The following is a 22,979-nucleotide window of genomic DNA, read 5'->3' on the forward strand; positions in this document are numbered from 1 at the left end:
CACCTGGGTAGCTCAGTTGGTTAAGCGCCTGACTTGATTTTGACTCAGGTCATGATCTCAGGGTCATGGGATTGAGCCCTGCAATGGGCTCTGTGCTCCGCAGGAAGTCTCCTTGGATTCTCTCTCCCTCTAGCCACTTCTCCCCGACATCCTCTCCACGCTGTGTTCTCTAATAAATCTTTCTTAGAAATATTATGTTTATATTTCTACAACTATACCTCATAACTACTATATGATCATTTCAACAATTACAAAAAAATAAAAAGAGGCTAAACCCGAGTATCACAACACAAAAGTATTAAAATCAATGCATGTCTCCATGTCAAGAGTATATACTTTACTGACCAAACTTATATCGAACTCTTACTAGGTGCCAGGCCCTGCCCTGGTCTTTAGGGATGCAGTGGTAAGAATGGAAGTTGCAGCAATGAGAAGAGAGACTTCAATCAAAGTCCATAGCATTAAGTATACCTAATTTACTCTCTCTGCTTGACTGATTTCACTCAGCATAATCTCTTCCAGTCCCGTCCATGTTGCTACAAAAGTTGGGTATTCATCCTTTCTGATGGAGGCATAATACTCCATAGTATATATGGACCACATCTTCCTTATCCATTCATCCGTTGAAGGGCATCTTGGTTCTTTCCATAGTTTGGCGACCATGGCCATTGCTGCTATAAACATTGGGGTACAGATGGCCCTTCTTTTCACGACATCTGTGTCTTTGGGGTAAATACCCAGGAGTGCAATTGCAGGGTCATAGGGAAGCTCTATTTTTAATTTCTTGAGGAATCTCCACACTGTTCTCCAAAGAGTCTGCACCAACTTGCATTCCCACCAACAGTGTAAGAGGGTTCCCCTTTCTCCACATCCTCTCCAACACATGTTGTTTCCTGTTTTGTTAATTTTGGCCATTCTAACTGGTGTAAGGTGATATCTCAGTGTGGTTTTAATTTGAATCTCCCTGAGGGCTAATGATGATGAGCATTTTTTCATGTGTCTGATAGCCATTTGTATGTCTTGATTGGAGAAGTGTCTGTTCATATCTTCTGCCCATTTTTTGATGTGTTTGTCTGTTTCGTGTGGGTTGAATTTGAGGAGTTCATTATAGATCCTGGATATCAACCTTTTGTCTGTATGTCATTTGCAAATATCTTCTCCCATTCCGTGGGTTGCCTCTTTGTTTTTTTGACTGTTTCCTTTGCTGTGCAGAAGCTTTTGATTTTGATGAAGTCCCAGAAGTTTATTTTCGCTTTTGTTTCCTTTGCCTTTGGAGACGTATCTTGAAAGAAGTTGCTGTGGCTGATATCAAAGAGATAACTGCCTATGTTCTCCTCTAAGATTCTGATGGATTCCTGTCTCACACTGAGGTCTTTTATCCATTTTGAGTTGATCTTTGTGTACGGTGTAAGTATTTGTGGAGCATAACAAATAGCATGGAGGACAAGGGGCATTAGAGAGGAGTAGGGAATTTGGGTAAATTGGAAGGGGAGGTGAACCATGAGAGACTATGGACTCTGAAAAACAGTCTGAGGGGTTTGAAGTGGCGGGGGGGTGGGAGGTTGGGGTAGCAGGTGGTGGGTATTATAGAGGGCACGGCTTGCATGGAGCACTGGGTGTGGTGAAAAAATAATGAATACTGTTTTTCTGAAAATAAATAAATTGAAAAAAAAATTAAAAAAAAAGTATACCTAATTTATAATTTTATTACTAAGGAAAAGAAGGGAAAGGGAAGACAGAGAAAGAAGTTTCTTCTTTATAGATGGACTACCTAATAAATGTAGAATCAATGTTGGAATTCGAAAATTAACATTTTGTAATCACCTTAATAATAATTGTTTCAGGCAAGAATCATCAGTGAAGGCTAGACATTTCACCTACTAGGGTGAAATCTGATGAGTGCCTGGACTTTTTATAGCCTTAAAGTATCTTCTGACAAGATACTTATTAGTTATAAATTTAAAAATGGTTAACTTTACAGTGGAATCACCTAGAAGACACCATCTTGGGGCACCTGGGTGGCTGACTTGGTTAAGTATCTGTTTTGGCTCAGGTTAGGGTCCAGGGTCCTGGGATACAGCCCTACGTCGGGCTCCCTGCCAGGTGGGAAGCCTGCTTCTCCCACTCCTTGTGCCTACTGCTCCCCCTCCTTGTGCTTTCTAATAATAAAATCTTAAAAATATTTCTTTCTTTATCAAAAAAAAAAAAAAAGGAAGAAGAAGATACCATCTTGAGTGATTAAAGTTAACATTAGCAGTCATGGGACAGATCCAGATAATGTGTCTCCTGACCTAACGCACTAAGGAAACAAGCTTAATTCTGTGGTATTCTTGCCTGAAATGTATAACCTCAATCTAAGTATAAGGAAACATCAAACAAACCCAAATTCAAGGGCCATCTACAAAATAACTGACCTGTATTTTTTTTTAATTTTTTGTATTATTTTTTCAAAATACAAAATGTTACTTCCTGACATTTAAAAGTTAATGTCATGAAATAAAAAGACTGTAGAACTGATTCAAATTAAAGGAGACTAAAGAACAGAAGTGAAATGTGATACATAATCCAGGATTTTCTTTGACTATAAGGACATTATTGGGTCAAAAAGTAAATTCTGACTAAGGCTTATAGATAATATTACTATAACAATGTTAATATCCTGATCTTAATGACCGTACTAGGGGTATGTAAGCAAATTCCTTATTTTTACAAAACACACTGTGGTACTTCAGAGTAAAAAAACCACACATCTACAATGCTGAGAGGAAACAAAAATGATAAGGTGAATATGCAAACATGTTCGCAGCTGGGAAATCTGTGTGGAAGGGTAAACAAGACTTTTCTTCCCCCCCTCTAATTTTTCTTTAAGTCCAAAACAACATGAAAATAAGAAGTTAACAGAAAAAAATAATAACAACAGAAGGCAGAAAAAAAAAATGTGTGGGTTTGACACTTGGCTTTCCCACATATTAGCGGGATGATCTTGAGTCAGTTACTTAACCTGTCAAAGCTTCACTTTTATCATCTATAACATGTGGGCAGTTTCCCTTCCAGGGTTTTTATGAGAATTAAATATTACATGTAAAATGCTCAATCAATTTATTATTAGGGTTGAGGCAATGGAGAGAAAAGTAGATAGACTCAAAATTCATCAAGATGAGAGAAAGAGAGCGCGCATACTGGATTGGGCTAAGGAACCACCCACCACTGTCATTAGCGCTTAGCAGAGGTAACCCTCTTCCAATGTTTCAAGACTCAAACTAACATGTGCATCCTTACCGTAACCCTTACCCTCCCCCCACACACAGCTTCTTCAAGTACTCCCTGGTCCTCACCTCCTACCTAGCTGAGATCTGCTAGGTGATGAGAGAGAAGCATCCCAAGCAATAAAACTAAAAACAAACAAACAAACAAGACAAAACAACAACAACAACAACAAACCTGAAAGGAACACACCGTAATAAAGAGATAACATTGTAAATGGTAACACGCTGGTGTTGGGCATTTTTAGTACTTAGGAGACACCTACAATTGGGCACAATATTTCAGAGGTGTCCCTAACTGCCTCAGAGCACAGAGGAACTGCTACTTTCCCAGATACGAGCACTGTTTGGATTTATGGGACCCACACTGCTGTGGGCAAAGGCTCAGTGTGGATGTAACTGAAATCCACCCCCAGAACTCTAATTCAAACCATTCTCTTATTGTGGAATAACTGTTTTGTCCTTAGTTCAAAAGATGGCTATCCATCCATCAGACCTACAGAAGAAAATTTCCCTGAGCTCCTGAAATCATACTATACGGAGGCCCCTACTTCTCCCCCCATGTGAGAAGCCAAACCTGTTCAATAATGTCCCATTGTACGGGACAGTTCTTTTTTTATCGTTCTCTCCCTTGGCCCTTGCAGTAAAGTGTGCTGTCTTATTTATCATGTCACGTTTCAAGGAAGAAATCAGAAATCTATGAGCTTTCAAGGCCTGAGTGATGGGGACAGGAACAAAAAAACACCTCAAATTGGGGCTGGATCGGAGCAAAGTTGACAACAGCTCCTGAGAGGTGATCTGTTTTATTTATTTATCACCTGTCAGGGCAGGAAGGAAAAGGGAACCAAATCGCCTATAGGAGACAGCAAAGCCTCCATAACATAACCTTATTTAGAGAACATTCAGGAGGAATACATTTCCTAGAAAATGTGTCTAGGAACAGGGTCTGCTTTCAGTAGGATGACCATGTATATTATCATTTAAATAGAGTAACAGGAGCTCCATTAATAATTATCCTAGCACTGCAGACATCCATCAGGACCGCCCCAGGCAAATCAAGGTCTATAGCCACCACAGTGATGAAGAGGCTAGGTAGAACTTTAATTTTGCCAGGAGACTGACGGATTGGTTTCCATGTTCTTTGTGTTAGAATATTACAAAACAGAGCTCTTTGGAGCTCATATAGCTTAATCTTTCCATTTTGCAAATGAAGCTAAAAAAGTATAAGACATTTTATTAGCTATCGAAGTGCAAAATTGCAAAGATCAAAGTCTTTCTGGTATTGTTAGTTCAGCTAAGAGCCTGGGATCCAAGTTTCCCAGTAAGTTCCCACTGAACTTATCTAAATGAAGACCCACACAGCCAGATCATCTCCTCCGTAGGTACTCATGATAGGTACTCATGAAATAACATGTTGACAGAACATTTATACAGAACAGACATAACTGGGCTCATAATCCAGATATATCCATCTAACAGTAGCCTCTGCTTTGTGTTAGCCAGATATAAATATCAGGGCTCACAGACACATGATTACATGCTTGCCTGTGCATGAAGCAAGGCATATAGATGAACCCCAACTCACAACCTTGAGGGAAGCAAGTATACCAGGACCTATATAGGGAAGACCATAGGCAGGTAAATGAGAGGTTCTCTGGGGAGGTGAATGTGTTGGGCATAAAGAAGAGCAGTGGAGGGGGGCTGAATATGCACCTCAAGACGACCACTCCAAAGGATTCTGGAAAATCATGGTGCACCATCTTCTGCCTTCCAACCAGCCAGGATCTTTCTTTCTCTGTGGAAATTTAGACTTAACTTTGTCTGTAATTTCTTGTTGCCAAATTCTCTTGTGCTCATACCCAATCTATAATAAGCCTCTGCCTGTGCCATTTCCATATCTATGTTTCCATTCTGCTGGAAAGGAATTAGGAAATTAACTTAAAAGACAGGGTGTTAAGAGGGAGGGTAGGCCAAAGCGATGCTCTCTGCCAATTCTAGGTCTTCAGTGCTACTTAATCTCTTACCTGCAACCCCTGGTCTGTCCTAAAATTAGCCTCTCTCTTACCTCTGGGTTCCAGGTTTTCTCTCCCCTTCCTCCTAGACCGTGGAAAGAGGGAAGGAGTAAGTAGAAGGAAGTAAGAGTCAAGGAGAGGATAAGGACAGATGCAAGCAGGAAAGAGGGAATAACAGGGAAAAGTAGAGATAGGTGTACAAAGTTTTAAAAAGGAAAAGTCCAAAGTACACATTCCCAAGTTGGATATCCACCCTTAGTAAATTTCTAGAACAAGTGATTTATAGATGGTTTTGTGAATAAAAAGAAAAAGAGACACCCAGATAATCTTCCCAACTGTACTACAGATGCTACCAACGTTTTCCATCTGCCATTTCAGCAGCTCCATAAAGGTTTTGTCAACTGTGGTATGGTGGAGTAAGCATCATTCTCTAATAAAATCTGAACAGTGATTCTAAGCCAGGCCCTTTGTCACAGGCAAGCATAAAATATACTATAATCTCCTCAGCATCACATGGCAAGCAATGCATTCCTTTAGCCAGTATTTTTATGCTACTTTATACAAATCTACCGGCCCTTTTTTGAACTCCTTGGGCCACTTAGGTTTCAAATTCTGATGATTTTAGAAAGACAATACTGTGCAAACACAACATATTGTTTGATTTGGGGCAAACATACTGATTTTTCAGTCAAGCATACTGATTTTTCATCAACAAAATATACAGATGTTCACACTGAATGGCATAAAACTATTGTTTCATTCAAGTTCAGATCAGGTTTGGCTGTCAAATGAAGTTCATCAAATCCAAAATTTACAAAAACTTTTGGCTTTGGGAATTCTTTAGAGTTTGGCATCACAGATAGGAGAGACTGTGAAGCTGTATTTGTTCTTAATACTCTGAAATGGATAATGAACAAAGGGAGAATACTGTATTACTATTTTTAAGGGAAATTGCCCACGTTTAGGTATCCTTTTCTTTAGTGTTCCTATCACTATTCTTGGTTGATGACAAAAATACATTTAAAATTTCAGGACAATGATTCTTATACTAAGGCTGGTTTATCCTGAGACAGAAGGGCAGAGTGTAAACAGCACACCCCAGGGCTACTTGGGAAAAGCCCTTGTCTAGCACATAATAGACACCATAGAATGGTTAGGCATTGCCATTATTCATCTCAGAATGATCCTCAGACTGATATCAAAATAGTGACTTTTATGATCAGTCTTAATTAATTAATTAGTCTTACATATGATACATAGGAATTCCCTGGAATTCCTTTGGAATCCATCTGGATTCATCCGTCCACTGAAATCCTTTGGGGGAAATGAAGAAGAACCTGCTGCTCCCAAGAGCATTTTCCCACTGGCTGTTAGAGATTAACAGAGACTCCCCTCCTTCACTTTTCCCTGATGGTCAAAAACAGAGTCCCATTTAAGCTCTCGCTCATCTATATTCCTTCCCTAACACCAGTCAGAGTTCAGACAACATGGGGGATGACTGCTAAGAAAGAAGGATAAAATCAACATAAAAAAGAGAGAGTGGATACAACTGGGTGCCTTTCACAGACAACGAACAACCAGTGCAATAAACAAATTGGCAGGACCTCCTTATTCATAGGGGATGCATTCCAAGACCCCCAGTGGATGCCTCGAACTTGGACAGCATAAAACCCTATATATGCTGCATTTTGTTCTTATGCATACATACTTATATTAAAGTTTAATTTATAAATTAGTCATAGCAAGGAATTAACAATAATAAAAGAGAATAATTAGAACAATGTATTCTAATACAAGTTATGTGACAGGGGTCTAAGTATCTTACGGTGTTACGTTCACCCTTCTTGTGATGTTTTGAGATGATAAAAAGCCCACATGAGGCGAGGAAGTGAGGTGATTGATATAGTCACTGTGACATAGTGATAGGCTACCACTGATGTTCTGACTCTAAGTCAGAAGGAGGATAATCTGCTTCTGGACCACAGCTGGATCATAACCGAACCATGGAAAGGGAAAACACCAGACAAGTGGGAACCACTGTAACCCCTGCCATTTGAAGAGGGTACTGCTGAGGATCAAAAGGAAGCTGCCAAGAGCCTTTTGACATCTTGTACCTCTAACAAGGTCACTGGTCTTTCAGGGCTCCTTACTTATACAACGGCAACACCCAGACGCATCTTCTTCCTCCCCTTGGCTCTGACTTTGTCAGAAATGTCTGCCCCATTCACAACACACTCTATAGGATCCAGAATGATGTTGTGACACAGAAAGGAGATTTGGAGCTCAGAGGACCCGCCACTCATGATTGCTAAACCCTAGTCTGTCAAGGAGACATCCAAGACCCTGACTCCACAATGAAGAAAATGAATGGTCTCCAGGTGGCCACCGTTGCCACTGCCCAGTAATCCAAAGGCACAGCAGGGAAAATATCAGGGAGGACAATACTTGGTGGTTGCCAGTTTGGATTCTTAATTAAAACCAGGGGCTAGGATTCAATCTAGCACTGTGTCATGTACCAGCCTGCTCATGTTCCCCACGTGCCATGCCACCAACACACACTAACACACCCATGTGGCCGCCTTATGAACTGTAAACAGAACGTCCTGAAGAGAAGGGTCCTGTCTATACCACAGAACTGTATCTAATTTACCATTCCCTATCAAATATCCAAATTCAGGGGTTTTTATCCAAAATGGGGAAGGGGAAATAGGAAAGTAAGATAATAAGAACTGGTCATTAATTTGAAAATAGTGCCGACTGGGGCGCCTGGGTGGCTCAGTGGGTTAAGCCGCTGCTTTCGGCTCAGGTCATGATCTCAGGGTCCTGGGATCGAGTCCCATATCGGGCTCTCTGCTTGGCGGGGAGCCTGCTTCCTCCTCTCTCTCTCTGCCTGCCTCTCTGCCTACTTGTAATCTCTCTCTGTTGAATAAATAAATAAAATCTTTAAAAAAAAAAAAGAAAAGAAAAGAAAATAGTGCCGATAAATCCTTACAAGTTATTATTAACTGGCCAGTCAGAGATTCTACAGATGGCCCTGCCTCTAAAGTTTGATAATTTATGAATACAAGATGCTACTTTTGGATAGGCAGGATAATAAGGACATAATGAGTCACTATGAAATGCAAGCAGAATAGTGTAGGAATCAAAAATACAACCCCCTTAAAGGGAATTTATATACTTTGAGGGACAGCTCAACGGATAGAAAATGGCAAAAATCGTAACAGAATTCATTCTGCCTCATGAGTAAGTGTTATACAGAACTGAATTTTAACATTTAAGTATCTACCCATCCAATTTCATTGGCAATGTTTCAAAGGCATGCGCTTGCCTACCATGTTTAACAGAACCTACTATACCTACCTTAGCCCTATCTGACCTCTATGGAGTTATAGTCAGGACCACCCTCATGAGTCATGGGGATGAGCAGGGCCCAGCCTCCTCTTTGGGCATATATTCTTTGCCCAGCTCCCCCCACCTGGGTGTGCTTCTCCCAGAAGTGCTCTTCCTCTTCCATTCTGTGTACAATCTCGTGAAATACAAGGTTGAACAGTGGACCTCACAAATGATTTTTAAGTTACATGAAACTAGGTAACTCCCAAGGCCAAAGTCAGGGAGTATATAGGCCTTGGGGGAGGGATAAGATCTTTAATAAGGAATATCTAAGAACTTAAAGGTCTCCCTTCTGCATTGCCAAAACTTGGTTCTTAGAAACGTGGTTCTTAGAGAGACCCAAACACAAACTCAAGTTGTGTCTGGACAGGTCAGGACTAGCACACTTAACATCAATGACCTAAACACACACTGACAGAGCCTGGCTCTGGAGACCAAAATGATGAGTCTAGAGGAAGGAAGTGGACCTGGATGATATGCAGAGCCAGTGGTCATCTCTATCAATGACTGTTCAGAGGAACTGTCCACACCATCCACCACAGACCCCGGTCTCCCCGTCTCTCCCTGAATTTCCCTAACTTCAGGATGTCATCGTGATTCAGACTCTAACTTTGCTTCCAGGACTGCTGTGATGAATGACTGCCCCTTCCATGCCTGTAACATAAATCTTGCCTGTGGCTGTGACAAGTTCTGACATTTGGCCACCTGTCGAGGTCAGGTTCTTCCAGAAGCCAACCCACAGCCAAGGGTTTAAATGGAAGTGATTTATTAAACAAATGTCCTCAGGAGACAGCAGAAAAGGACTGGAAGGATCAGGGAAGAGGAAGAAGTCAAGCACATCTCAGCTTCCACCTGATCCCCTGGGTAGCTCTAGAGTATAAATCACATGCCAGAGTTTATCCCACTGTGAGATCAAGGAACTGGGTGTTAGTATTCCCACAGCAGCCAGCCATTGGTCCAGGTTTCAGGATTGGGGTGGTGACATTAATTCCCAGATGTTTCCTGTTCTTCATAGAAGCAAGGTGTTTCCAACACCCAAGGGCAACTCTCTCAAGGTCGTAGGTACCAGCTGCTAAGCAGCAACCTAGGAGGTGAAGCTGGGAGGTGGGCTCACAGATCTGCTAAAAAGGAATATACCTGATCTGAGCAGACAGCAAGAGTCCCCTATATCACTTAAAGCATCATTTCATGAGCTTTTTATTCAGTATATTCATAGAGCTGTACAGATAAAATGAGACAATTAATGATATATAAATTATGCCTCAGTAAGGGAGAAACAGAGACAGAGGAGAGCAACTGGAAACAGTGTATGGGCTAGTCTTTAGAGAATGTCACAAAAAATGCAAAATGAAGAAAAATGGATTGTATCTTAAGAGGAAGGTGAGGCTTTAGTGAGAGCATTTTTTAGATGGAAGAAATGATGTGATTTTGCATGCTATTTTACATGATACAGTGGAGGGATGCCTGGATGGCTCAGATTGTTAAGCATCTTCCCTTGGCTCAAGTCATGATCTCAGGGTACTGGGATTCATCCCCACATCAGGCTTTCTGCTCAGCAGGGAGTCTGCTTCTCCCTTCACCCCTCCCCCTGCCCATGCTTACATACTCTCTTTCTCTGAAATAAATAAAATCTTTTTTAAGGTTTAGTTTTGATTTATTTAAATAAATAAAATCTTTAAAAAAGATTTTATTTCAGAGAGAGAGAGAGCACGAGAGTGGAATGAAGGGCAGAGGGAGAAGCAGGCTTCCTGCCAAGCAGGGAGCCCAATGCAGGACTCGATTCCAGGACCCTGGGACCACAACCTGACCAAAGGCAGACGTTTAACCAACTGAGCCACCTGGGCACCCTAAATAAAATCTTCTTTAAAAAATAAATGACATAGTGGAGAAGAAAAAAAAATATGATGCAGAAAGGAAAAGGAAGAATTGCTGAGTAATTATTATTAAATGGCAAATATTTGCTGAGTCCATACAATATGTCAGATGCTAGACTATATATCAAATATCTTTTGATGCATTCCCCAACTGCTTGTTCCCCAGGAAATAGTTTATTGTACATATCCAATTACTAGACAAAAGTAGGATTCAGAGAGGTTACGTACATTACCCAAGGACACACAACAGTAGGTACAAGAGCTAGACTTCCATCTCATCTCTCACTCCATAGATGTTCTTTGCTTAAGACTCCAGGCCATCTAAATTTGTTACTGACTTGAATCTTCCATACAGTAGGCATATTGTACCATCTAAGGTAGAACAGTACCTAATTATATGAGTAACTGTAACTTTCTTCAGGAAACTGAGTCAGCAAGTGATACCCACATTAGTCCATCACTAAAGTGCATTGGATGTGGATATGAAATATTCAGGCTGAAAAATCCTTAGATGCAGCATCCAGAAAGGATGTTGGAATTTTCCACAAAATTTCATGGTATCCACTATTCTACCCAAGAAGCATACCTTTCCACTTTGGACCCTAATGAAGATGTTAGTTTTTCTTCCAAAGGGGCTGAATTTTAAAAACTGACACAGAATATAAAAGACAACTAAATGATGCAGCCCTGGGCAGAACTGGACAGTAGAGTGGAGTCCCACATACAGAGAATACTGTCTCCAGACCCAGTGATAGGCACTTTGCTGAGCATGTTGAAATGACCAAAAGATCACTAAGAATATCACTTGAAAGGACTCCATTATAAATTTTGGCAACCATAGATTCACGAATTAGAAATTTCTAATTGTGATCTAGAATTCAATACCAAAAGGTAAAATTTCAGCATACCCTATAGGACACAATAATGGCTCCCCAAAGATGTCTACATCCTGATCCCCAAGACTTCTGAATATGTCTTCTTACATTACAAAACAGGTTTTTGAAGTTGATTCAATTAAGGGTCTTGCCATAGGAAGTTATTCTGGGTTATGTGGGTATGGTTGATGTAATCACAAGGGTCCTTAAAAGAAGGAGACACAAGGGTCAGAGTTCAAGATTGAAAATGCTATGCTGTTAGCTTTGAACATGGAGTCAGGGGCTGTCAGTCAAGGAATGACGGTGGCTTGTCTACAATGAAAAAGGCAGGGAATGGATTTTCCCCTAGAGCCTGCATAAAGTAATACAACTCTGCCAACACTTGTATTTTTAAACCGAGGAAGACCCATTTGAGATTTCTGACCTCCAGAATTATATGAAAGAAATCTGTGTTGTTTCAAAACACCAAATGTGTGGCAATTTGTTACAGCACCAAGGGGAAACCAATATGCTTGGCACAGAACAAAACAGCTGGAGACCTAGAGAAAAATATCAACAGATGTGAAAGGTCAATTTAGATAAAAGACAATTCTGCTGGCCCAAGCTGGAGAGAAATTTAAAATACCAGTGCCTAAATGAAGAGAGTTAATGTCTTCACTTGAAATCCCTTAAATGCAGAGCTTGAGACAAGGACTTGAGTGTTTATGTATGAAGTGATACCAGGGAATAGAAGTGAGAGAGCCCAGAAAAGTGAAAGTGGATAGAAGAGGAAACAAAAATCAAGGTCATTGCTGAAGGACAGGGTAGCCACTGGGACCTCTGAAAACCACATAACATGCTGTCTAGAATTAACCATCCAGAATAAGAAGCCTAGAGCGTTGCCCCACTGCTTCCTATCTCTGACAGGGTGAGGATTAACCCCTCCCATCCAAGAAGACTGTGAGGCTTTGGAGAATTCCCTAAAATAGAAGGTAAAAAGATATAAAGTGCATGCCAGAGAAACTGACCTTGTGGAGAACTACTGTCCACAGCTGTGGCTGAAATCTGAAATCAGAGGTAAGTCAAGGATATGTGATGCAGGACATCAGATGAATTTGCTACAGTCAGTGTGCTGTCAACACTGAGTTCTAAGAAATAAGTTAAAAAAAAATTATAGACCCACCAAAAGACAGAAGGCCAAAGAAATAAACAGGCATAATTAGTTTGTATTAACAAACTAACAATAGGCACATGAAGAAAAAATGGTAGAGCGTATAAGTAATGAAAAAAATGTAAATGAAACAATGAATAACCTCTTGGCTATCAAACTGATACTTCTATACTTGTGAAGAGTATAAATTTTATCAACTTCTCTGGGAGTTATTTTTGTCTTATGTATTAAAAGAACTGAAAACATGAATGCTCTTTGAATCATCATTACCAGTTCTAATAATTTAACCTAAGGAAATTAACAACATATTTAATAACTGAAACACCCTAAAATAGAGGATTGCTTAAATAAATCTTGGTGTAAAAATATAATGGGGGTACTAGCCATTATCATAAAATAACTATTTTTAGAAGTAAAAATATACTCGCAACTTACAAAATGAAATGTCTAAGTTACAAATAGAAGGCACCTATGGAGTCACTCAGTTTTCTCAAAATATTTTATATCTGAAACTATACATTTCTTATTTTTCAGAAGTAGTTTTCTTTGGAATTTGTTTTATTTGTCAATATTTTCTACACACAGTAGTCTTTTGTAATACAATTCAAATTAGGATTTCTAAAAAGGAATCCCACATTACAGTATTTGCAGTCTGTTTTAGAAAATGATTCTTAAGGTTACTGGGTAACAGTAGACCCTTGATATTCACAAAGGATATGCCCCGGGACAACAGAAGATTTGGAAATTTAAAAATAGTCGAGGCATTTAATTTTCCTCTTATAATACTATAATATAATATATATATGAAAAAACTTATAATACTATATAATACTATAAACCTCTTATAATACTATAATATAATATATATATGAAAAAACCCAAATAGTGTTATCAAGGACCTAAGGGAGCCACTTACATTTTTTGTGTGATAAGTTTATATATATATATACATATATATATATATAAAGATTTTAAATATTTACTTGAGAGAGAGAGTGAGAGAGCATGAGAAGGGAGAGGGTTAGAGGGAGAAGGAGACTCCCCGCTGAGCACAGAGCCCCATGCGATACTCGATCCCTGGACTCCAGGATCATGACCTGAGCCAAAGGCAGTAACTTAACCAAGTGAGCCACCCAGGTGCCCGTTTTTGTTTGTTTGTTTGTTTTTTTGTTTTTCTTTTTTTTTTTTTTAAATATTTTATTTATTTACTTGAGAGAGTGAGAGAGAGCCGAGAAGGGAAAGGGTTAGAGGGAGATATTTGGGCTTTAAAATTAGTAAAACGCATTTTGAGCACAAAAACCCATACTGCATTAATGCTCTAGGACTCAAAATAAATGTTTGTGATCAATAAACTCAAGCAGTGACAACTGGGAGCATAGAGTAGGATGAAATTAGACGTCTGGAGCTCTTTTGTACTACATGGGAAGAAACAGAAAGAAATGTGGATGGGGGGGATGGTCTGCTATGCTTTGTCACTCAACTCAGTGCATAGGACACAACTGTCCTTCCTCTAACTTGATTCAAATCCATGCAGAAAGCTAATTTCTACTGCGATGTTCATTAGGTTCAGTCATTCTCAACAAATATTTGTGCTGTTGGTATTTCGTCCTAAAATAAAGCATCCACCATGTGTGTATTAATCTTCTTTTCCCTTCTGATGCTATGACATCTGGAGCCCTGATTATTATGGAGACTGCTTCCTCCAGGCCTAGCTAACTCCTACTGTAAACACTTGCTCTAGGAATATATTTTTCATATGCAAACTAAATGACCAGAAGCCCACCCTTCCCACCCATGGAGCTTACACTGTAGAACCAATATTCCCCTGCCCTAAACACTCCAGGACCAGGTATCAGGCAATTAGGAACATGCTCTACGCCCTGTGACCTGCTGAAAATACTTATTCAATCCTAAATCAGTTTGCCTTGCCTTGCCCATTCCTTCCCTCGAAGACCAGAAGGAAGGTCCTTGCCCATTCCCCTCTGCCTCTCTCTGCCTCTTGACCCACCCTGGTGCCTCCTCACAAAATGGTAGTCACAGACTGTCTTCTCAGTGGCAGTCCTCTCATCCATGGCCTTACATTTTAAAACAATATAGGGCTGCAGAGAGCACCTGCTGATGGGTCTGGAGCAGACAAGTTCAAGCAAGCAGCAATGCCACCTGTCACATTAACTATTGAATTCCTGTTTGATGTGCTACATATTTCATACGGACTCCTTAACACCTTTTTTTCTTTGATGTTGAGATAGGTTTATTTGAGAGGTCAGTGGTAATATTTAAGAAGAAAGAAGGTCCCCAAAATCCAATGAATTAAAGGTTTTAATGTGTTTGCTAGACTATCAAGGCTATTTGGTTCTGTCTCACCTCTAGTGCATTTGCCTGTTCAGAAATTGCTTTTGTGGCTGGTGCTACAGGCTGCTACACAGCACAGGAAGCAAGCAGGGCTCATCCAGCTGTCAAAGTCCTAGTCCTACTTCTGCCCCCAGCTTCAGTGGCACCCCACACTGCCTTGCTCCTGCTCTGCCTGCACCAGCCCCTCACTGTTGCCCACCGGACGATGCCCAGAATGCCCACAAGAATATTTGGTCAAGTTAAATGGACCTCCAAAATACTGACTTCTTACTCTCTGAAGAAAACTTTACTTTCTGTACCATAAATTCACCCAATTCTAGCCTTAAACAAGAGAGGGAAAGGTGGCTAATTAAATTGTTCTGGTTTTGTGCAAAAGTCTGGGTTCACCCACTTGATTCCACTGTAAATGTATGAAAGCTGGTCAGACAGGGAACAGTGGCCTCTTGATAACTGACAGCCTTATTAAGTATTCCTAGGACTCAGGATCCTTTGCAGCAATCCTGCTAATAATTTCTGTATTCCTGGGAAGCTTCCACCTGGGATCAGGGCCTTGAACTGCAACCTCTTCAAACTGTTTCCTTCGTCTCTCAGTGGTAACCCAGGTTCAGCTGAACTCTATATTTTTGTGCCTGGGACTGTATGTAAAGATGCTCAAGCTCCCCATGCCTCAGTTTCCTCATATGTCAAATGGGGATAATAACAAAACTTGACTCAGTTTTTGTTTGTTCGGGGGCAGTTTAAAGGAGGTAATACACTTAAACCAATTGAAAATGTGTCTAGGGGGTGCCTGGGTGGCACAATAATTAAGCATCTGACATGGTTTCAGCTCAGGTTCTGATCTCCAGGTCATGAGATCGAGCCCCTCATCAGGCTCCGCGCTCAGCACAAAATCTGCTTAAGATTCTCTCGGCGCCTCCCACTCATGCTTTTCCTCTCTCTCAAATAAATACAATCTTTAAAAATAAAAATTTTTGAATTCAAATTTAAATTTAAAAAAATAAATTTTAAAAAAAGTATCTAGCTTTCAATACATGTGAACTAGTCTTTACTATTCTCTAACCCCAACTGATCTTATAAGGCCTAGCTTACTTTGCCTTTACTACATCAACAGTACTCAAGACTTGAGTACATAGTAAAGGTTTGAAAACTCCATTTAAAAGGCAGATTCCCAGGCTCTTGCCCAGAGAGACAGTAAGCCTAGGAATCAGCATTCTCAATGCACACTCCAGGTGTTCTTACAAAGGTGGCCCGTGCTGCCAACAGCAGCTCTGTCCCATCTATGCCATCTCTAATTACCACTTGCACACAGATCGGCCTTGCTATTCTGAATTCCCAGCTGGTGCTTGGTGTTGACTGCCTTATGTTCCATGTTTAAGTTTTATCGTCAAGGAAGATTATAAATTACTGAAAGAGAGGGATTTTATTTTCTTCAGTTTACTATCCTCCAAAGCAGAGAAGAGTGCCTTTCTTACACCAACGTAGGATATAAATTAGTTTTGTGATAGATTGATCATTGAATCTTAAAGCCTCAAGTGCACAAACCCAAATCCTCTAACTGAATTCCATTCAAACAAGCAGCAGCAGACTCGACTCTTCAATATGGTCTTGGGACATTACTTCAGTTGCTCTAAAAATAGAGTTATTTAATATGCTCCAATCACATTTTGATTTTTTATGAGAAGGTTGTGAGTTAAATCATGATTTCTATTAGGCTGCAAATGTTTTCCAGAGTAGTTTAAGGTCCCTGTGTAGCATTCTTAAAATAATTTAGGTAAGTTTGAATACTGTGACCCAGAAGTAACAACCTGAACATGATCTAGGATAACCAGGTTTTTCCATAACCTAAATGCCATATTCCACGGTAGCATGTTGAATAAATATGAAATCATGGATTCTCAGCAAAGTTAAGAAAAAAGATCTTCACATCCACCCAAACCTATCTGCAAACAGGAATCAGAGCACTACCTTGAGTGGAGCTCAGTGGTGCTCGCTTTGGGCACATATACTATAATTGGAATGATACAGAGAGGATTAGCAAGGCCCCTGCGCAAGGATGAACATAGAGTTCAGTGGTTGCACAGCGGAATCATCTGAGAAGCTTTAAAGAATACTGATGCCCAGATCATATCCAAGATCAGTGAAATAAAAATCTCTAGAGGTGTGGCTGGAAATATCAGTAGCTATGAAAGCTTCTTGGGTGCCTGCAGCCATTCTGACAGGTGTGAGATGATATCTCATTGTGCTTTTGATTTGCATTTCCCTGATGATGAGTAAGGTTAAGCATCTTTTAACATAGTCTGTTGACCATCTGGATATCTTCTTTGGAGAAATGGCTGTTCATGTCTTCTGCCCATTTTTAAATTGGGTTGTTTTTTGGATGTTAAGTTCTTTATATATATTAGATATTAACCCTTTATCAGACATGTCATTTGCAAATATCTTCTCCTATTCTGTAGATTGCTTTTTAGCTTTCCTGTTTCCTTTGTGGTGCAGAATATTTTTATTCTGATGTAGTCCTAATCATTTATTTTTAATTTCATTTCCCTGGCCTCAGAAGACCTACCTAGAAAGAAATTGTTATGGCCAGTGTCAGGGAAATTACTTGCTGGACTCTCTTATAGGATTTTTATGGTTTCAGGTCTCACATTCAAGTTCTTAATCTATTTTAAATTTCTGTGTTTAAGCAAGTGGTCCAGTTTCATTCTTTTGCTGTCCAGTCTTCCCAACACCATTTGAAAATACTTCTTCCCATTGGATATTTTTGCCTCCTTTGTTGAAGATTAATTGACTGTATAATCATGGATTTTTCTGGGGGCTATTTTGTTCCATTGATCTCTGGGTCTATTTTTGTGCCAATACCATACTGTTTTGACCACTACAGTTTTGAGGTGTACCTTGAGATCTGGAATTGTGATACCTCCCATTTTGTTTTTCTTTTTCAAGACTGTTTTGGCTATTTGGGGTCTTTCACTGTTCCATACAAATTTTAGGACTGCTTTCTCTAGTTCTGTAAAAATGTTACTGGTATTTTGACAGGGATTTCATTAAATGTGTAGATTACTTTGAGAAGATGGATATTTTACCCACATTTTTTCTTCCAACACATGAGCATGGAATAACTTTCCAATTCTTTGTGTCATCTTCAATTTCTTTCATCAGTGTTTTATAGAGTATGAATCTTTCACCTTTTTGGTTAAGTTCATCCCTAGGTATTTTAGTATTTTTTACTCAATTGTAAATGGGATTGTTTTCTTTTTTTTTTTTTTTTTGTACGTTGATTTTTTTAAAGATTTTATTTATTTTAGAGAGTGAAAGAACATGAAGTGGGGAAGAAGAAGAGGGAGAAACAGATTCCCAGCTGAGCAGGGAGCCCAGCAGAGGGCTCAGTCCAAGTACCCTAAGATCAGAACCTGAGCCAGTCAGACGCTTAACCAACTGAGCCACCCAGTTGCCCCTCTGTATATTGATTTTGTATTCTGTGACCTTATTAAATTCATTTGTCAGTTCTAGTATTTTTTGGTGGAGTCTTCAAAGTTTTCCATATAGTATCATGAATGAAAATTTTACTTCTTTATGAATTCATGTGCTTTGTATTTCTTTTTCTTTTCTGATTGCTATGTCTAGGAATTCTAGTATTAGGTTGAATAAAACTGGTAAAAGTGGACAACCTTGCCTGGTCCCTGACCTTAGGAGAAAAGCTCTCAGTTTTTATACTAATTATAATATCAGCTGTGGATTCTTACATATGGCCTTTATTATATCTAGGTATGTGCCCTTTAAACATACTTTGTTAAGCATTTTTATCATGAACAGATGTTGGACTCTGCCAAATGCTTTTTCTGCATCTACTAAAATGCTCATATGGGTTATATGCTTTCTTTTGTTGATGTGAGGTGCTTATGGCTGCTTTTACACAGATGTCTTATGACCTGCAAAGCCTAAAATGTTTACTCACTGTTCTTTTACAAAATTTGTGGGCCCTGATTTAGGTAATTCTTCTACACTACAAAGATAAGAGCAAAAGTATTTGTACTGAGACTTGTTGTTCATGCCTTTCCCAGAATTGTCAACCTCATTCTGAGTTTTGCGCTTTTAAGTCAGATATACCCTACATAAGAACAAATTAAAGTATGCTAACATTAGAGTAAGTTATATTTGCAGAAACCACAGACCCTGACATTTCTTAGGAGACTTAAGCAGACATATCCAATGGTTAGGATTCTATGAAGTTGCTAAAAATGATCTCTCTTTAAGGTTAAAATAACATGAGAATATCCTTATGTTTCAATGTTAAATGAGAAAGTCCAATTCAACATTTTATAAAGTATGATCAACTATGTGAAACAAACAAATTACACATTTTCACAGGAAATCTCTAAGAAAAACACATCAGAATGTGTTGCATTTGAGTGACAGAAACATGACTTTTTTGGTCTACTTTTTATGTAGTAAACTCTCTATAATAAGAGGCATTATTTTTATAATAAAAATAAACTTGATTTTTAAAATATGGAATATGAATTCTGTTTGTTTTGAAGTCTAAGATCAACAATTTCTAGCACTTATGTGTTAGACATGGCACGTGATATTTAAGTGTCTCACAAACAAAAATGGTGCTACTACTAATGTGTCATACATGTACAACTCTGATGTTTACAAAGCTTTTTTTTCCCAGATACAATATATTACTTGGTTCTAACTACTTCAAAATAAATAAGTAAATAAAGGACTGCAATTGAAAAAAGTAGGATGCCAATTCAGACCTTTTCAAGTACTCTTGAAAAATTTCTACATTTATCTTATTCATGCTAACTTTTCCTCTCTCGATAGAACTCACATTAAGATACAGAGAGCCCTTGGACTCTCTCATGTCCTTTTTGTTCATATTTCTGTAACAATGCAAGTTGCCTCAAAACCCCAAAATGTTTTTGCAATGGCTTTCCAACCAGAGTGCAATCTTCTAAAAGCCCCATATCAATAAAAATCACATTTGAGGCAAGGTGGCCATATAGACCTCTCAGGGTCTGACCATCCTGAAGGATTTCCTACCATCTAGTAGGGCTTAATGGGCCAATCACACTACAGAGAAGCTGACAAGGATGAACACACAAGTACATAGATATCCTGAACAGTTGGTAGGCAATCTTGTGTCTTATAAACTAGAACCACCTATTTAAAAAAGAGGTTTTTAAGACATAAATTTTATTGCTCAAGTCCTCCACGTTTTCATTCCAGGTTTCTCTCTCATCTGCCTACATTATCCCAGCATTGGTTCCCTGTCACCTTTCCAGTCACAATTAATTGTCCCATCCACCATTCACAAGGGCTTTGCTTTCAGCTATTGCTAATTGAATTCCTGCTAAAACATTAGTTGAAAAGAGCTTCCTGGGGCATCTGGGTGACTCAGTGGGTTAAAGCCTCTGCCTTCAGCTCAGATCATGATCCCAGGGTCCTTGGATAGCCACACATTGGGTGCTCTGCTCAGCAGGGAGCCTGCTTCCCCCTCTCTCTCTGCCTGCCTCTCTGCCTATTTATGCTGTCAAATAAATAAATAAAATCTTTGAAAAAAAAAGCTTCCTGTTTTATCCAAAGAGGATTTGCCTTTTGCTAGAGTATTACTGAAGAACATAAAAACAAAAATAATCATTTCTTCCTATTATAACCTCAAATTCATTCTTCTCTCTATTCAGCTTTACCTCTTCTCTTTCCTTGCTATCTCCTCTATTCCATTTTCATAACCAGAACTAGATTATACATCTTCAGGCATTTTGTTCCTCAATTAAATCCACCCTTGTGATTCTTCCTTTTCTTTCTAGAGGCATCTTCCTCCTCCTTTAGCTAGAAAATCAACTCATCGTGTCATGATATTCAAGGCTTCCACAAGCTGAACTCAGATCTGTTTAGCAAAACTTCCCTGTTATCCACACCCCAACCCCTACTTTAATTTCCATTTGCCATTTATTGAAGATACTGGATTCTGCCACTTGACGAGGTCATACAAAGGAATTTTCTTCTTTCAAACCTCTCCTCCTTTCTTTGAGAGGTCTTCCAATCTTCCCCAGGCAATGTGAGCTGAATCTTCCCTTAAACTACAACTTAACTCTTCAGGTAAGTCTATTATGCAACTCGCTGTATTCTACTATAATTGGAAATTTACACTTCTATGGGTCATATTTAATATGAGCTACTCAATGTCAAGATCTCCATCTTATCCACACCATATTCCATTTCCACCTTCATACCTCAAAGCTCACTCCTAGTAAAGAGTTGGGCACATTCAATGGCTGAAATAATTACTGAATTACTATGAAGGAGCAAAAATTCATGAATTATTTATGACAGCACTTCAGTTATCATAAGAGGCAACACAGCAGGGAACTTTGGGTTAGGCCACTGGACCTTCTGGGAAGCTGCATCAACCAGTTGCCTTGATGTGTAACCACAATGGCTACAAGAGAAGTCAACTGAACAATATTCTCTCTCCTTTTTAAATTAAAATCAAACAAGCTTGCACTCTGAATAACCAACTATAAAATTTAAGTTAAGTGCTGTAATTAAGCAAACATTACAACCAAAGTAATTCAGACTACACAGAATACTTATTGGAATGTAGTTAATCAGGCATTAATACTGCTGGCAGGTCCTATAGAGGAAAACAGGGCTCAGGAATCTAAAAGATTGCTTTTTATCTTTTTTCCTCACACAATCTAAGAGAGGGAGTTAAAAATATAGGAAATTTTACATAAAATTATAAAGTGAAAAATCATGTTCTAAGCAAGAAAGAGTTATAGTATGGCTATCATTTGACCAAGATAGAAAACTGTGTGACCATTTCTGACATTGTATCTCCATAGCAACTGTAAATGTAATGAAATCCTATCTACTTACTTATGTTTAGAAATTATGATGAGCATAAAGAAATTATATATATGCATGTATGTATGTGTGTATATATATTATGCATATGTACGTATATGTAATATATAAAAACATATATAACATATGAATTATATAATACTTTAATATTATGTAATTCCTGACCTTATAAAATTTACCAAGTCCCTACATATAGTAGGGGGAAAAGACACATGTTCTCTGACAATTCCGAAAACTAGTAAAGAAAACAAGTTTTCGGGCTTAGGAGGCTAAGGCCCTGGTCTGTTTTGAAATATTTAATATTCCTGTGTATTGCAGCAGATTTTTTTTTTTCTAATTCAGTCTAAGAAACAACAGACACATGCATCATTAGGCTGGACAAGTCGATGATAAACAACATTGTTATGGTTCTGTGGTTGCTACGTTGCTCAAGGCTCTAAAGTGGTAACTCTCATTATTTGACAGAGACAAGTTGCTAAATGAGTGTCAAGGCAATTGTTGATGCCTGAAGTGGTCAAAGCAACCTGCAGCATACTCCCCATCCCAAAAACTCTGTCTGTTCCTCTCCCAGAGTACAATCTGTCTCATTGTGCTCCCTACTTGCAGTTTCTCCTTATTCGAGCACAGCCAGGCTTCTTTCGTTCAGTATCATTTTCATCATACCACTCCTCTGTCAATCAAGAGCACAAAATGGTTCCCAGCTGTGTAAAAATAAAGGTCAAACTCCAAAATATACCTTTCAAGCAATGATGCAGTCTATTCACAATCATCTTTCCAACATTATAGTCACACATGACAAAATAACTTGGACAAACTTAGCTCTGATCATAGCACGTGTATTCACTCTTCCACCCTTCATCTGCCTTCATGGTTCCCATTTCTCTTACCATTCATTTTTCCCCCTCACGTCTTTCCCATGACATTTTAATTTTTGGACTCTTCCTACCCTTTGCAATTATGCCATCCTCCTAACTGGATATCACGCATTCTCCAAAAGCCTTAGAATACAGTATATGTTTGTGTTTTTATATTTTGACTTCTGCACTAGAGAATAAGTACTTTTAAGAAAGTAAGCCTTGTTGTATACACCTTTTAGAAAACCCATGCAATCCTGGGTGCCTGGGTGGCTCAGTCATTAAGCATCTACCTTTGGCTCACGTCATGATCTCAGGGACCTGGGATCAAGA

At 39.1% G+C, this 22,979-nt stretch overlaps 1 non-coding gene across 1 annotated transcript; it reads left to right on the forward strand.

The window, feature by feature from the left end:
* The first annotated feature begins 16,899 nt into the window (after positions 1-16,899).
* LOC122903825 lies at positions 16,900-17,003 on the forward strand. Its single transcript, XR_006384044.1, has one exon. It is a non-coding gene; the product is annotated as a U6 spliceosomal RNA (small nuclear RNA).
* The last annotated feature ends 5,976 nt before the right edge of the window (positions 17,004-22,979 follow it).

The sequence above is a fragment of the Neovison vison genome, chromosome 3, assembly GCF_020171115.1.
Source record: "Neovison vison isolate M4711 chromosome 3, ASM_NN_V1, whole genome shotgun sequence".
Taxonomy (NCBI): domain Eukaryota; kingdom Metazoa; phylum Chordata; class Mammalia; order Carnivora; family Mustelidae; genus Neogale; species Neogale vison.